The sequence below is a fragment of the Giraffa tippelskirchi genome, chromosome 1 (genome assembly GCF_054371585.1).
Source record: "Giraffa tippelskirchi isolate mGirTip1 chromosome 1, T2T-mGirTip1v1.2.pri, whole genome shotgun sequence".
In the NCBI taxonomy this organism is placed as follows: domain Eukaryota; kingdom Metazoa; phylum Chordata; class Mammalia; order Artiodactyla; family Giraffidae; genus Giraffa; species Giraffa tippelskirchi.
The window spans coordinates 129,731,034-129,745,920 of NC_137275.1; the positions used below are offsets into that span (position 1 = coordinate 129,731,034).

The window sequence follows — 14,887 nt, forward strand, 5'->3', positions numbered from 1 at the left end:
CCTCAGCAGGTGTAGTGTACCTAGGACCTTTGTAAGAAGAAAAGCAGAATTGCTTATTAAAAGAGTAAAATATAAACACTAATGGCAGACAGTTTTTTTAAAAAAATGATGGTGCCCATATCACGAGTCTTTGTTACAATTTCTACTTTGTTTTCCTCTTCACCTCAAAGTAAAGCTTGAGTCAGATGTTCCATGAAATTTAAATATAATAGCGAGATTTATACATTTAAATTCCTCCGCTGGTTTCCTTGGCAACAGCTCTAACTTTTATAGCCTTGGATACAGAATATTCCAGCAAGAGTTCTTGGGAATTGATTTCTTAGAAAGCCTCCATTGTCGTCAGAACACAGCTTGTAAAACATTTGAACAGAACACGTAATGACATTTTTAAACAAAAGTTAAAGCGAGTTCATCACAGACATATTTCAACCAAGCACTTGGTTTTGTTGCTCTCTTCCGTCGCGGCAAAAGCCTTCCTTTCTCAACACTTCTCTCTAAAAGAGCAGGCTGTTTCTGGACCACCGGCTTCAGAGCTCGGACCCCCTGCCCAGGAAATGGCCGTGGGCCACGGGGTAAATTTAGACCAGAGATTGTGTCCAAAACAGAGCCTCTTAGAAAAGGGTCCTTGAGCCAGAATAAGCCCTGACAGTGACTTGGAGTGTGTGACACAGACATAGATACGTCACTCTGCAACCTGTACTTGAGACCAAGGCCAGCAAGGGTAGCAAATAAAATTCCCTTTTTGAGAGAAGCATACTCACAGACAGAGAAGTAAACTAGTGGTTATCAGTGGGGAGAGGAGGTCTATCTAAGGGTGGGGTACTGAGGTACTAACCACTGGGTGTAAGACAGGCCCAAGGATGTATTATACAACGTGAGAACCATAGCCGATATATGTAATGACTATAAATGGAAAGCAATCCTTCAAAACTCTTTAAAATTTTTTTAGTTCCCTTTTTGTACCAACTAGTTGGGCATGAAACTAATTTATCTCCAATTTGAATGCTGACTACACAGGAGCTCAACACTGAAAAATTTAAAGTGCTGTGCTGGGTTTTCTAACTAGTGACCACCAGTAAGTGGTAAGCTCTTCTATTTCTGGTTTTCTTGTAGGGTAACAGATTTGCACAGATTTGCACCTGGGCATCTGAGAAGCTCACCTGTAACTGAACAATGGGAAGGTAGAGAGAGTAGAAGAGTGAATATGGGAAACCAGATGGTATGGAAAAGACATTTTATAATTTACCATCACATACGTTCTTTTCAGATGGAATCCAAAGAGGTGGATTTATGGGAGAGGATGTGTATTCTCAGCCTCAAGGAATCACAGTGACAACAGCCATCACCATTTCCTAAGCACTCACCATGTGCCAGACTGTGTGCTTCCTACTTTGCATCAATTTTCTCACTGAAGCCTAATGATAATCCTATAAGTTAGGTATTTTTTTCCTCCTTTAGGGACAATAAAACAAAGGTCTGGCTAGGTTCAAGGCTGACTGGTTAGTACACAGTGAAGCCCTGACCCTAGCACGGTATGTCTTTAATACATCTTCTCTGAGAGTCAGAGGGGAGAACCCCAGGACTCAGTCATGACCATGGCTAGGACCTTGGCACTCAAGTGTCGATGCAAGCAGAGCGGGGTCTGGCTGTGGAGACCAGCTGTGGACTCCCCTGAGTGGGGAGTCCCGGTGTCTGGGCTCATTTCTAAAACACATCTATACTAAGAACCTCACCGCGTGGTCGTGAGGCCACACTGAGCCAGATCGGAATGTACAGCACTTAGCCCCCGGCAGCTGGAGTTCAGTCCATCCACAGAAACTCCCTCCCCTCCAACCACCCTCGCCGCCTCCCCACATAGCTCATGAAAAACAGGATTCAACATGTAGGTCTTGCTGATGCAGACCAGGGACCAGGCACATCTTCCCAGCACATCACAGCCAGCCTGGCTTTGTTTCCCTGAGACCAGACCATGCTACAATGTGTGTGAGGCCGGGCCTGGTGTGGAGACGTCCAGCATTCTCGCCCACGTGGCAGAGAGTAAATGGCCGAGACCTTGTTCCCCTAAGAGGGATCCATCCAGATGGAAAGTCTAAAGACACATCTGAGTGGACCGACTCTGCCACCTGTTGACTTTCTGAGCTCGGGGAAGCCATTTAACCTTTCTGACCCGAGCTCAGTCTCAGAAAACCAGGCACTCAGTAAAGAACTAGCATGCTTACTGCTATTACACACTCACAGGACTATGGTGGGGCCTTTCAACGCACAGAGAACTATCTTGTCTGGAGGTGTCAGCAGGGCCAGGAGGGCTGGACCAGGCCGGGCAGCAGGGAACTTCTAAGTCAAGCTGTTGGAACAGCAGCCCTTGGTGTTTCAGACACGAATGTGGGGCTTACTGATTGGCAGAATGCTCTTCATACTCAGGCGGGTTACACAACATACACCACATCCTAGGCTTAGGGGTGGGGTGGAAGGCTCAACTAGGGTCAAAGGACCCCACAGGGAGGGAACCTGCTGACAAACCCGGACAGCGGCCTGGGAGGACTGCTGTGGTGCATCACCTGTCATCACTGTCAGATAAAGCAGAAAACCCAGATTTCTTTGAGGAGAGGACTTTACTTCCTCAGCTAACACTATCTATTTACACAACAATCAGGACCAATGTCACTTCACTGAAAACCACTGCTCGGATAAATTAAAAACAGCAATCAACCTTGAGAATTTTATTGGCAGGGTGGGAATAATTTCACTCTCTCTGAACCCTGACAGAACATAACACATGCCCGTCTTCCCCATCGTCCCTTTATTCATCAATTAGGAGACCAAAAACCTCAATAAAAAAAATCATGCAAAAGGCTTATAAACATCATTCAGATCTTCTTTACCAGTCATTTGGTTTCATTTAGTATAACTGGTTTTTCCATTAAAAGAAAATTAAATAAAATATGAGATGTTATTGTAGTTTCTTAAGAGGAGATTGGGGGATTGTACTCCATAGAAAAGTAATTTCCGTTTCCCTCCTGCTCTGGCATTCCAGCATTGTGTCCCAGCTCCTCAGTGACACACACAAACACACACAGCAAGAGACTCCAGCAGCTGGCTGTGGAGTCCACACTGGCCACGGCCACAGGGACCACGGGACCCATGGGATCTTCTAAATGGTGATGTACAGAGGAGGTCCTGGGCACTGGAATTTTTAACAAGCTCCATCTGGGGCTTCCCTGGTGGCTCAGACAGTAAAGAATCTGCCTTCAATGCAGGAGACTTGTGTTTGTTCCCTGTGTCAGGAAGATCCCCTAGAGATGGAAGGCGAAAGAAATGGCAATCCACTCCAGTATCCTTGCCTGCAGAATGCCATGGACAGAGGAGCCTGGCAGGCTATAGTCCATGGAGTTGCAGAGTCAGACACGACTGAGCGACTAACACACACAGAGGAATTTCTACGGCACATCAGAACGTGAGGGCTAGGACTCCAAATCATTCATTAATAACAGCAAATACAGGCTCTTCTGAATGGCCCACAGGATAGGCCAGGACCCCCCTACTCCTGAGCTGCCCCTCATTTCACACCACTCCTGTTTAACCTCTTCAGGGCTCTTCCACCTGTTGGGACACCCTCCCTTATCAACACCGTCTTCTTTCTCCCTACAAGCTAATTGCTACCTGCCCAAATCCTACATGTGCTTGAAAACAGTTAAATACCATTTCCACTCTTTCTTCTCTGTCACTTTCTTTGATCCTATCAGCCAGAAGTAATTTCTTCTGTGGCTAAATTTCCATTTAATTTGTGCTTTATTTGCATCATTATCACCTTCCACCTTCCCTTGTAGATATTAACACACACGTTGCTCCTACATTAAATGGCAAGCCTCTGGAGAGAGAAATCCACGTTGTCTTCACCTTTGTGTCTACGGCCCCCAGCACATATAGGTGCTCTATTACTATATAGAGAAAGAAACAAATGAGAACAAAAGAACAAAGGAAGGAAGGAGAACAACTGTCCTTTCAGATAACTTTTATAGTTCTGTAGTTTGCAAAAACAAGCTGAGTTTGCTGCACAGACCATTAACATTTCTATATACACACTCAGCCTGCTAATAAAAGCACACTGAGGATTCTTAAAGGCCCTATAAGAAAGGTTTTATATCCTGGCTTTAGCATCGCTGGCATCTGTGGCATCTAAAACCTGAGAGCGCTATTCCTCTGAGGTGTCATTAGCTTTCCATGTGCCTTCAAAGGCTCAAAGACAATTTCCTGGACTCCTGTAAGAATGCCAGTTTCTTTCCAGCCACTGCAAAATATATCTTAGCTGCTGCTGGAATTGTCATTTGCTTTCTATGTCTTCAAAAGCACTGTGCGAGATAGAGCCCTGTGCTATTATTGGCACTGTCAGGTTCCCTATGGCCTATCAAAGGAGCCCTCGAAAGTTTCTTTGTGCTTGCTGTCTCTCTGTGTGTGTGCAGTGACGCTAAAGATTCTTTTTCTGGTCAAATGTCTTGTCTACAAAGCCTACCCAATTTTTATCTAATGCCTTCCCAATGAAAGGATGTCTAGGGGAAAAAAAATCCAAACAGTAACAACCTTTATTTCACCCCTTTCTATATTAAGAGAACAGTGAGAGCAGGGCCCTAAAATCTGAAATAATACTCCCACGTAGATCAGAATATAACACCTCTAGAATTTCACAACAGGCATCAAGAGGCAGTCAGTGTTATCACCAAGTAATGCATTGGTCAAGGCACAGGCTCTCTCACTTCCTCTGAAAACTTGTCATCCTTTGTGATCGAATTATAAACAGTCTCTGGGTCATAAAGTGGCTGAGGATTCTTCCCACACCATAAACGCAGTGTTTTTCAAAGGGTCTGCTGCCATACTTGGGGTAGGATTGTCTTCCAATGGGGGGAGGGTTGGGCGGGGGACTGTCCTGACCTCTGCTGAATGTCCTGCATCCGTAATAATGTCAGTAGCCATCCCCAGTCATTGTGACTACCAAAAATGCACCCCAACATTCCCAGCCATCCGGCTTCTCTTGAGGAAGGTGAGGGCTTCTGGGTGTGGACCAACGGGGACACACACATTCTACAATCCACATTGTGACTACATATTCTATGTCATGGGTTAGATAGACATAAGGATCACTAGCGAGATAAGGCAGTAAAGTAAAGGGAGATGTGGAGAGTGGAAGGGACATTGGTCACTGGCAACTGTGAGCTATCCAGCTGTGTGCTGCCTTTACAGGTAAGGGCAGGTTTGGACAGATTCAACTCAGCCACTTACAAATACAGAGAGTCTTTATTTTCTCCTAATAACTGTTATCTTTGCTTTTTTGAGCTTCCTAGGACTCAAAGATGGCGGGACGGGGAGAGAAAACCTAAAACCTCCCATTAATAGCATTTCTTCCCTTTCCAACGTGCACAGACAGTCCATTCAGTGAATTCTGTGTTCTAATTTTGTTATTAAAATCTAAAGTGGTCTTTCTCCTTCTTTTCCTCAAAGTTCTGCTTCTTGGTGTGTTCATGGTTCCCCTAGACCCAAGATGGTGGGGGCGGCAGGGGCGGGTATCAGCTTGAGGGCAAATGAAGGAAATTGTGGTTTTGAGTTATTGCGCCAGCAATTTCTTCACTTCATTATTTACACATATATTATTTCATTTAATTTTCTCAGCAACTGTGACAGGTATGTATTTTCATTCTTTTAAGGCCAAATACGTTTTCTAAGGGAGCGAACAGGCAATCTGTTTGCACCAAAACTGTGCTGGCTTCTCTTTACCCCTCTGCCTCCACGATGCCACACTAAGCCACCATCACCACTAATAATAATGACGAGAGTAACAATAACAACAAGGAGTGTTCACAGCAAGAGAGAACTGGCAGCAAATTCGGGTCTGACTGTTTGCAGATACAGTCTTGGGCAGCCAGAATCTAGAGGCACAAGATGGAACAAGACAGGGTTGATGAAACCCGTCAATTAGTCACAAAGCCCCTCTGGTGGCTCAGAATAGAATCGGGATGTTACAATACAGTCTTCTCCCCTTGGGGGTGGGGGAGATTGCAAACTAGTGAGAAAATTCAGACTTAGGAAAAGCACATATTATACATTGCTTCATATTTTGTTTCTTTACCAAGGAGACCTGAATGCCTTCCTTGATTCCTATCCTGGAAAAAAACACATGTAAGTATAATTAACATAACAAGCTTCTGATATGATTCATTACAGCATGTCCATGTTGGGGGAATGAATGAATGAGGTGATGAACAGTATCTCTGATGAAAAAGAAGAGCTGGAGAGCAAAGATCTTTACAGCAGGTCTTTGGCATTGTCTAAAGGAAAAAGATAATGATACCGTAATCCCTTCCTATTCTGGAGACTGACCTAAATTTGGAATATCACCAGGGGCAGGATTTCCCTCATAAAATACACTTGTACAGATAACAAAGCCAAGCTGAGAGGTGAATGCTGAGTAGCTGGTTTTTGAAGCTCAGCTACTAGCAAAGGGAGCCACACCAGCCTGAAGAGCTATGCACTGTAAGAATTATAAATTAATATGAATCACACAGATGGATATACTAAAAGATAGTAAAAATGAGAAATGGCAATTCCAGTAATGCCACATGATCCTGAATATGTTTCTGTGAAGGTTTTATTCTCATTGGAATTCAGACTGAAATTTCTTAAAGATCTCTTGAATAATGTATCTGTCTAGTCAAGGCTATGGTTTTTCCAGTGGTCATGTATGGATGTGAGAGTTGGACTATAAAGAAAGCTGAGCGCAGAAGAATTGATGCTTTTGAACTGTGGTGTTGGAGAAGACTCTCAAGAGTCCCCTGGACTGCAAGGAGATCCAATCAGTCCATCCTAAAGGAGATCAGTCCTGGGTGTTCACTGGAAGGACTGATGTTGAAGCTGAAACTACAATACTTTGGCCATCTCATGCGAAGAGTTGACTCATTGGAAAAGACCCTGATGCTGGGAAGGATTGGGGGCAGGAGGAGAAGGGGATGACAGAGGATGAGATGGCTGGATGGCATCACCAACTCGATGGACATGAGTTTGGGTAAACTCCAGAAGTTGGTGATGGACAGGGAGGCCTGGCGTGCTGCGATTCATGAGGTCGCAAAGAGTCAGACACGACTGAGCGACTGAACTGACTGAATAATGCATCCACAGGGGTATATATCTGCTCTCCTCCTCTTCCCCACCATGGAAGGGTTGATGACTCACCCTAGTTTGAGAAACACTGCCCTGGGTGAAGGGTTTCTCAGGTGGCACTAGAGTTAAAGAACCTGCCTGTCAATGCAGGAGACGAAAGAGATGCGGGTTCCATCCCTGGGTCAGGAAGATCCCCTGGAAGAGATACACCTCCCTCTGTCCATTCCTTCCAGGTGACGTCTAGTAACATTTCCTCTTGTGAAACAAATTTACCCTATAAAAGGACCACTAAGCATAAGCATGAACTCTAAACCAAATTCAAAAAGTGGATTGCTTATCCAGTGAAATGTGGTATATGCACACAAAGGAATATTATTCAGCCTTACAAAGGAATAAAATTCTAATATACCCTACAACATGGGTTGAACCTTGAAGACATTATGCTAAATGCAATAAATGTCAGACATAAAAGGACAAACACTGTAAGATTCTACTTACAATCACTGATTCCACCTACAAGAGATAAAGTCATAGACACAGAGGTAACACAGAGGTCACCAGTGGCTCAGGGGAGAAGGATTGGGGAATTATTGTTTCATGGTTATAGCTTCTACTTGATCTACTTTGATCTCTGCCTCCCTGCTACTGGTTCCAACCCCACCATACCATCCTGTGCAACCCCGTGAGGAACTCCCAAGCTTTGTTCAACCAGAGGTCCCAGAATCCTGGACTACACATAGAGGAAGCACATGGCAAATGTGTTTGAATGAATGAATGAAGTCATTAACTAACGACTTTGTTTTAAGAAGAATGGGCTCCCAAGGTCGGGTTTTCTAACAAGCTGTCCCCCAGCAGCACCAGATTGAGATCGCAGAAGGCCAAACTGCATGCTCCCCTCTGGCAAAGACGTAAAATATAACCAGCAGAGGAGAGGTGCTCAGCCTGTACCTTGGGAAGCAGGATGAAGGAGGGGGACATCTCCCATACAGTCAAGGGTCTGAGGACCCAGCCCCAGAAGACAGGCCTAACCAGAAAATTGTGCTCTGCTCTTCGAAGGAAATACACAGCCTTTACACTCCCTAGAATGTTCTGGCACGATAACTGGACTTATCCTCAATGGATAAGATGGAGGCTGATCTTCTGAAATCACTAACAACTAATACACAGCAACTGGTGGTTCGTCAAGTAGATGGAAGTGGTGACTTGCATCAAGGCCTTGGTCGAATTTTATGCTCTCTTTCAATCTTACAATTTAATATCTCTATTTAATCATAAAGTGAATTATCTTCCAAAATAATAAATGTTCACTACCTTTCTAAATAATAAAATACATTTTCCCAGCACATAAAACAAGAGCTTTATTTTTATGCTAGAACTGATGTGAAATTACATGTTATGAATTATTCATGCCATCCAATTTAATTCAATTATTTTTACTGAATTCATATCTAATCCATAAAAATGTTTAACTCAACCAAAAAAAAAATCATCTCTGCACCCTTGAATAATAGATTTCTCACAAAATTTCAGGAATGATAAGTGGATATTTGGTTTGAAATGGCAAGACATATTATAATTGTAATGATGAAAGTAGTTTTAATTATTTAACCATACATTCTGTTCTATTTACTTACTGATGTCTTCTAAAGGAAAACTTATTTAATGTCGAAGTAGAATCATAGAGGGGGGAAGAAGTGAGTCTCAGTTTCCAATATGGCATGAAAGTTACTTTTAGATTTTCTGTAAGATTCATGCATATATCAGAGCAGATGCCTGCTCAAAGTGGGGTAGATACCTTGCCCAATTACAAGCACAAATTTTGCACTTATATTGTAGAAGAAGAGCTCTGATTTGTCACTTTGAAATCAGAATTGTGAAGCCATCATTCCCTCCTTAGTGAAAACCCTTCAGGGGGACTTTGTTGGTGGTCTAGTGGTTAAGAATCCACCTTCCAATGAAGGGAATACAGATTCGATTCCTAGTCGGGGAACTAAGATCCCACATGTCTCAGTGCAACTAATTCCTTGCCACAACTAGAGAAGCCCACTCGCCACAAGGAAGACCCAGCTCAGCCAAAAATAAATAAATAGAAGTTTTTAAAAAGTAATTAACTGGAGTGCTTCCCTAATGGGAACAGTAAAGAAACCACCTGTAAGGTAGGAGACACAGGAGATGCGCGTAGTAAAATTTAAAACACTTTGGGGTTCATGCCTTTTACCTACTTGACCTCCTTGGAACTGTTTCCTATGGTCTATGACTTTGTCAACTGTTTCCCCATCTACCTCTCCATGCCAGATCCTGACATCATTGGAGGTGCTCTCAATGTCTGTAAAGAATGCATTGAAACTCCCTTGCCTCTTAGTTCCTAGATGACTTCAGTTCCACCATCATTGCCACTTCACTTATATCACCCGTGTCACCCACAGCCACACCCAGACCAGAAATCCCTCCATCTCTGCAACCCCAAACGCCAGAACTTCCCCTCTCATCACACATGCTCTCTAACCTCATCAAGCCTTCCATCCACCTGGCCCCACCATGTCCTCTGGAGCCACTTCATTCCTCATAAGATTGTACATCACAATTCATCATTTAGATCACTTTTTTAAATGACCAGAAGTCTTTCTGAATGCATACCTATCATGCCAGGCATTCATGGGTGGCAGGTTCCAGCAGCTCAGGCTCTTCCCTATCAGTTCTCACAAGCCATGTTTCTCTGGACAGAGGAGGTTGGTGCTTTAGCTGAACTCTGGTTTCCTCCTTTTCCTGGTCATTGTCCTTCAAGCATCTCATGACACTCACTTGGCTCTCAGGACACTTAATATGCTCAACGTGTATATTAACATCTTGACAATAACCTTGCCTTTAATGTGTCTGTTTACACCAATGCTGCATGGTGGGTATACCACAGCCTCTCCTGGTTTTCCCATGGTAACAGCTGTGGGCCAGTACTTTTTGAAGAGCAGTCATTCCACTTCCTGACACATATGTGTGCTGCCAAGCAGGCAACTCCAGTTTTCTAAAAAGCCTGGAGGACACAGAGCAGGTGCCCCTCCTCTTTCCCTTTGCATCTGTCATTTTTGAGAGTTACTGGAAGATGGTAGCTCCCAACAAAAGGCTTACATCACTGTTTGCCTCAACGTCCACCCCTCCTTTCCCTTGAAACTTCTGACATGACCGCTCCACAAAATCCCACACCTGGATAGCTACAAGCATCTATTTCTCCACTTCGACACCATTCCTGGGCACTACTAGAGGAGGTCATGTAGTCATTCAGGTTGGTGCCCTGACAAAGTGATGGTCTCCAGCCTCAGGAAGACCATTGCTGCCACCTTTCCATACACCCCCAAAGAGCTCCTTCTGTCACAGTCCACATAATCCATGTCAAAGCTTCTTCACTCTCCTCAAGCCCCCATGCCCTCATTTCACTGCCCACTCCTACCTCACATAAAAATCTAGAAACCCCAAAAGGTACTATCTTAACTGTGCCCAATAACAACACACTTATCTTTGTCAAGCTCATCCTCGCTGCCAAGTTCAGAAGACAAAGAGCTGTCTTACCCATACGTATTTCAATGGCATTTTTTTCAAGTGACTAATATTTGTTAAGTTTATCCAAAATTTTTGACAATTTAATGCAAATTAAAGGCTTTTTTGCTGACTTGCCTAATAAGTAATTAAATTACATAAATGTAGTAACAAGCACAAGTGACATAAAAATGTTTGGGATCAAACACAGTAGACTCTTCGTAAAGCACACAAATTAGTGAAGTGCACAGATACATGAAGATATTGGCTACCAGCTGAAAGCATTTGTCTAGAAATACATCAGTCACAACACTATAAGAGAGAATAAGGATTATGAATGAATACAGTAAGTCTCTTAAGTAGATATCAGTCAAGTTTCTGCTGTCCTGTTTTATATTCATCATGCTTTATTTATACAATTTGTTTACATTATCATCTCCCCTTACTATAGTCTGACTCCTTGAGGAAAGGTTCTATGCCTTCTCCTGAGCAGATCTAGCATGGTTTGAAGGAAATCAGAGATGTTGAGCAAATGTTTTTAATTGAATTGAATTCAATTGACATGCACTGAACCGAGGTTGTTGTTGTTGTTGTTCAAGCACTCAGGTGTGTCCAACCCTTTGTGACCCCCTGAACTGCAGCACACCAGGCTTCCCTGTCCTTCACTATTTCCTGGACTTTACTCAAAGTCATGTCCATAGAGTCGATGATGCCATCCAACCATCTCATCCTCTGTCACTCCCTTCTCCTCCTCCCCACAATCTTTCCCAGCATCAGGGTCTTTTCCAGTGAGTCAGCTCTTCGCATCAGGTGGCCAAAGGATTGGAGCTTCAGCATCAGTCCTTCTAATGAATATTCAGGGCTGATCTCCTTTAGGATTGACTGGTTTGATCTCTTTGCTATCCAAGGGACTCTTAAGAGTCTTCTGCAGCACCACAGTTTGAAGACATCAATTCTTTGGCGCTCAGCCTTCTTTATTCAAAAAGTTGTAGATGCATTTCTGGTGTGACTGAGCTATGAATAAAAAGGTGGGTCCTTAACCTTTGGTGTCACTACCCCTCTGTACATATTCCATAGTGCTAGGGTCAGAAGCCAACTGGCAGACTACAAGTCTTAGTGTGGCACCTCTTCCAGGTGACAAGAGAGCTCTCCTTGCTCAACCACTGAAATGCCCATCTCCTTCCTCTTTACAGTCTGTACAACTACAGATTCATTGTGTCAATTGTGAGCAGAGTCTCAGTGTTGCTGAATATTATGTTCATGTATGGCAAATAAGTTCCTCTGCCAGATATTCTGTTTGCTTTTCCAGGACAGTTCTCCACTCTTCTCTACCCTGTTCATGTTCTGCACTGACTATGCATCAATGGACTCCCTTGATCTCTAGCTTCTAGTTGAGTTTGGCCAATGGGAGACACTGCTGGGAGGTTGGACAGCACAGAGATTGGCTGAGAGTGTATTTCCCTGTCTCTCCCTGCCAGGCCAGAATTTGGCAGTGGTTGTGTTCCCCTTCTGAAGGCCACATTCCTGTAGGGTAACTTGTCCAACAACCCCAGTTGCATTCTCTTCATTGCTCCCTCCTCTTGCCCCTTTGGGTCTAGAAACGGTAAAGTTGTTGCTAGCTCCTGGGCACTCCACCAGCCCTTGTTGGTTTCTTTTAATCATCCTGCCCACAAACAGGTAAATGGTACCCTCATTCAGCTTTCTCCGGTTATCTGCCATTGAGTGTATTTACACCAGGACTCTGATCAAGACAGTCCTTTTGCCCACTATGCAGAGAGCTCACTGCAAGAATCTATTGCTCTCGGTATTCTACTCAAGGCCCAAATTCTGGGAAGTCCTCCCCTCAAACAGATCTCCTGTCCTACCCCTAAGGCTAATGTTCACTGACAGCCTGGAACTTGTCAAGAATCAAGCACAAGATTCTATGAGAGCACTCAACACTTTTTCACTCATTTCTTTGAATGCATTTCTCTCCAAAAGGGCAAGGCTGTGCATTAATTATCTCAGTAACCTGAGTGCTTATCAGAGACCCAAATACATATGAAAATACCTTCATGCCTGCTTTTCTATGCTAGAGTAACTCCACACTTCAATCATTCAGCCTCCTGCAAACCACTCCCAAGTGTAGGATGAATCACCATTCTCCAAGGCTGCAACAGAAAAGCACCTTAGCAAAATGGCCTTCACTCCCTCCTCTAGAAGTGAAGGATGGTGACCAATGAGAACTTAAATAACAGGCTCCAGGAGTGTCCGGCCACCATCTTGATCATCAGAAATCTTTTTCCTTCAACAGACACCCATTCATAATTTTCTTAGGAAAACATGTATTTTATGGACAAATTATACAGCAATATTAAAACACATCTGAAACAATATCCAGGACAATGGATCTGCATGGAGTTAATGGCTGTAATGCACTCTCTGTTCTTGGAGAGTGCTGTGAAGACACCAACCATGAATTATAATCCAACGCAAATGTACGAGAGCTACAAGGCACATTCTGGGTCTTCCACACCCACATAAAGTTCCAGGGGTCTCTGTAACAGGATATTCTCCTCATAGGTCTCCAGAATCTGCCTTCATAAAGACTGTGATTCTCTTCGGAGGAGGGCAAATCAGCCTGGGCTGAACCAGGAGAGCTGAGGATGGCTGCCTTCTAATATTCTGGGCACCAAAGACTTCCACCTAAAGTGGTCCTACATCCCACACGCTCTAGAGACTAGCCCAGTGACCAAGTCTGCCACGGGAGGGAGAGATGGAAATCAGAAGGAAGTTTCACAAAAGAGGAACAGAGGAGCTGGTTTTCAAGAATGTCTAGAAGTTTACCAGCCAGTGAAAATAAAAAAGGGTAGTCTAAGTAACAAAAGTAGAAGGTTCAGAGGCACAAGGGTAAGGAAGATCATGGAATCTGGGGAAGGGTGGAAAGACCAAGCACAGGGTAGGGAGAAGCTCAGGAGGAAGAGAGCATATCAAGATGGCTGGGGGTGAGATCGTAGAGAAATGGAAGGACTCATCAGAAGAGTCTGGACTTGATCATGGGGAAAACGGAGAGCCACTGAGGGTCTCTGAAAAGAGATGGTAAGGCCTATGGTATTTCCCTAGTGAGATTATAAACCACTTGAGATAAATCTATGCCTTCTGTGATTATTTATGTCATCCAGGGTCCTTTACACATTGTTGGACCCATGATTTACATACTTTTGTTTCTTCTTACCAACTCCCATAGTTCACTACACATGGTTTATACTCAGTCTGTTTTTTTGCTGAATGAATGAACAAGAGAGTCTTTATTTCTAAAGTCTTTCAAATAATCAAGGATAGACAGCAGTGACAGATTATCAAGGATAGACAGCAGTAACAGATTATACCTGCCAAGGCTACACAGACAAAGAAATAAAACCCTGACTCCAATGCAGGAGTGAGGGATAAGAAAAGCTAGAGTTAAAGCTCAAATGTGCCAACCAACTTAGCCTGGGGTGACAGTTGAAACCCAGTAAAAATAAAATCACCAGAAACATCTACTAAAACACTGAAAGCACCTTTGATTTGGTGTCTGTGTCTTTCCTGACTGATGAAAATTAAACTTCTCTTCTGAGTGATGAAGTGCTCACGTGTTTTTGTTTATGTTCAGCCTTTGGTATCTCCTGATCAAGACGGAATGTCACATTTGTGTGAATTTAAGCAAGGAAGTCGAGACCTGAGATTTTTCTTTATCACAGCAATCAGAGATTCATTCACCACTTAAAATGAGAGGAAATTTAGGTTTTCTCTGACAACATTTCTAACTGGTTCATCAGAGCAAAGGGAGTCCAAGGTATCAAAATTTAAAATATTTTAATACTAGCAAGTAACAGTGACAGCTATCACCAAAAAGCCTGAAACATATTTGCTCGATCTGAAGATAACGGGGCAAGTACAGGTGTTGATTTTATTCACAATAGCACTACTTGACTATCTATACATAGAAGACACTCTAGCGGATTAATAAACGACATGGTCCCAATAACTAAGATTCATTCTAATACCCAGAATATAGAAACTCACACTTACAAAGGCCAGTCTCTTTCTCCTGGCTGAGAAGAGAAGAAAGAGAAGAGGCATGAGTTTACACTTACAGGATAGGGCAGCCCATGCTCCCCCTTCTATGCGCACTGCAGCTGTCCAGGGTGCTGGAAAAGAAGGCCAGGCCGAGCCAACCTAAGGGGAGGCCATG

The 14,887-nt window shown here is 43.5% G+C and overlaps 1 protein-coding gene and 1 long non-coding RNA gene across 7 annotated transcripts in view; one reads left to right on the plus strand and one right to left on the minus strand.

The window, feature by feature from the left end:
• Positions 1-14,887, minus strand: part of MSRA (methionine sulfoxide reductase A) — a 389,493-nt gene that overhangs the window by 308,168 nt on the left and 66,438 nt on the right. The window lies entirely within an intron of this gene.
• Positions 5,146-8,496, plus strand: LOC145521458 (uncharacterized). The gene is made up of 2 exons (XR_014065394.1): positions 5,146-5,235; positions 6,123-8,496. It is a non-coding gene; the product is annotated as an uncharacterized LOC145521458 (long non-coding RNA).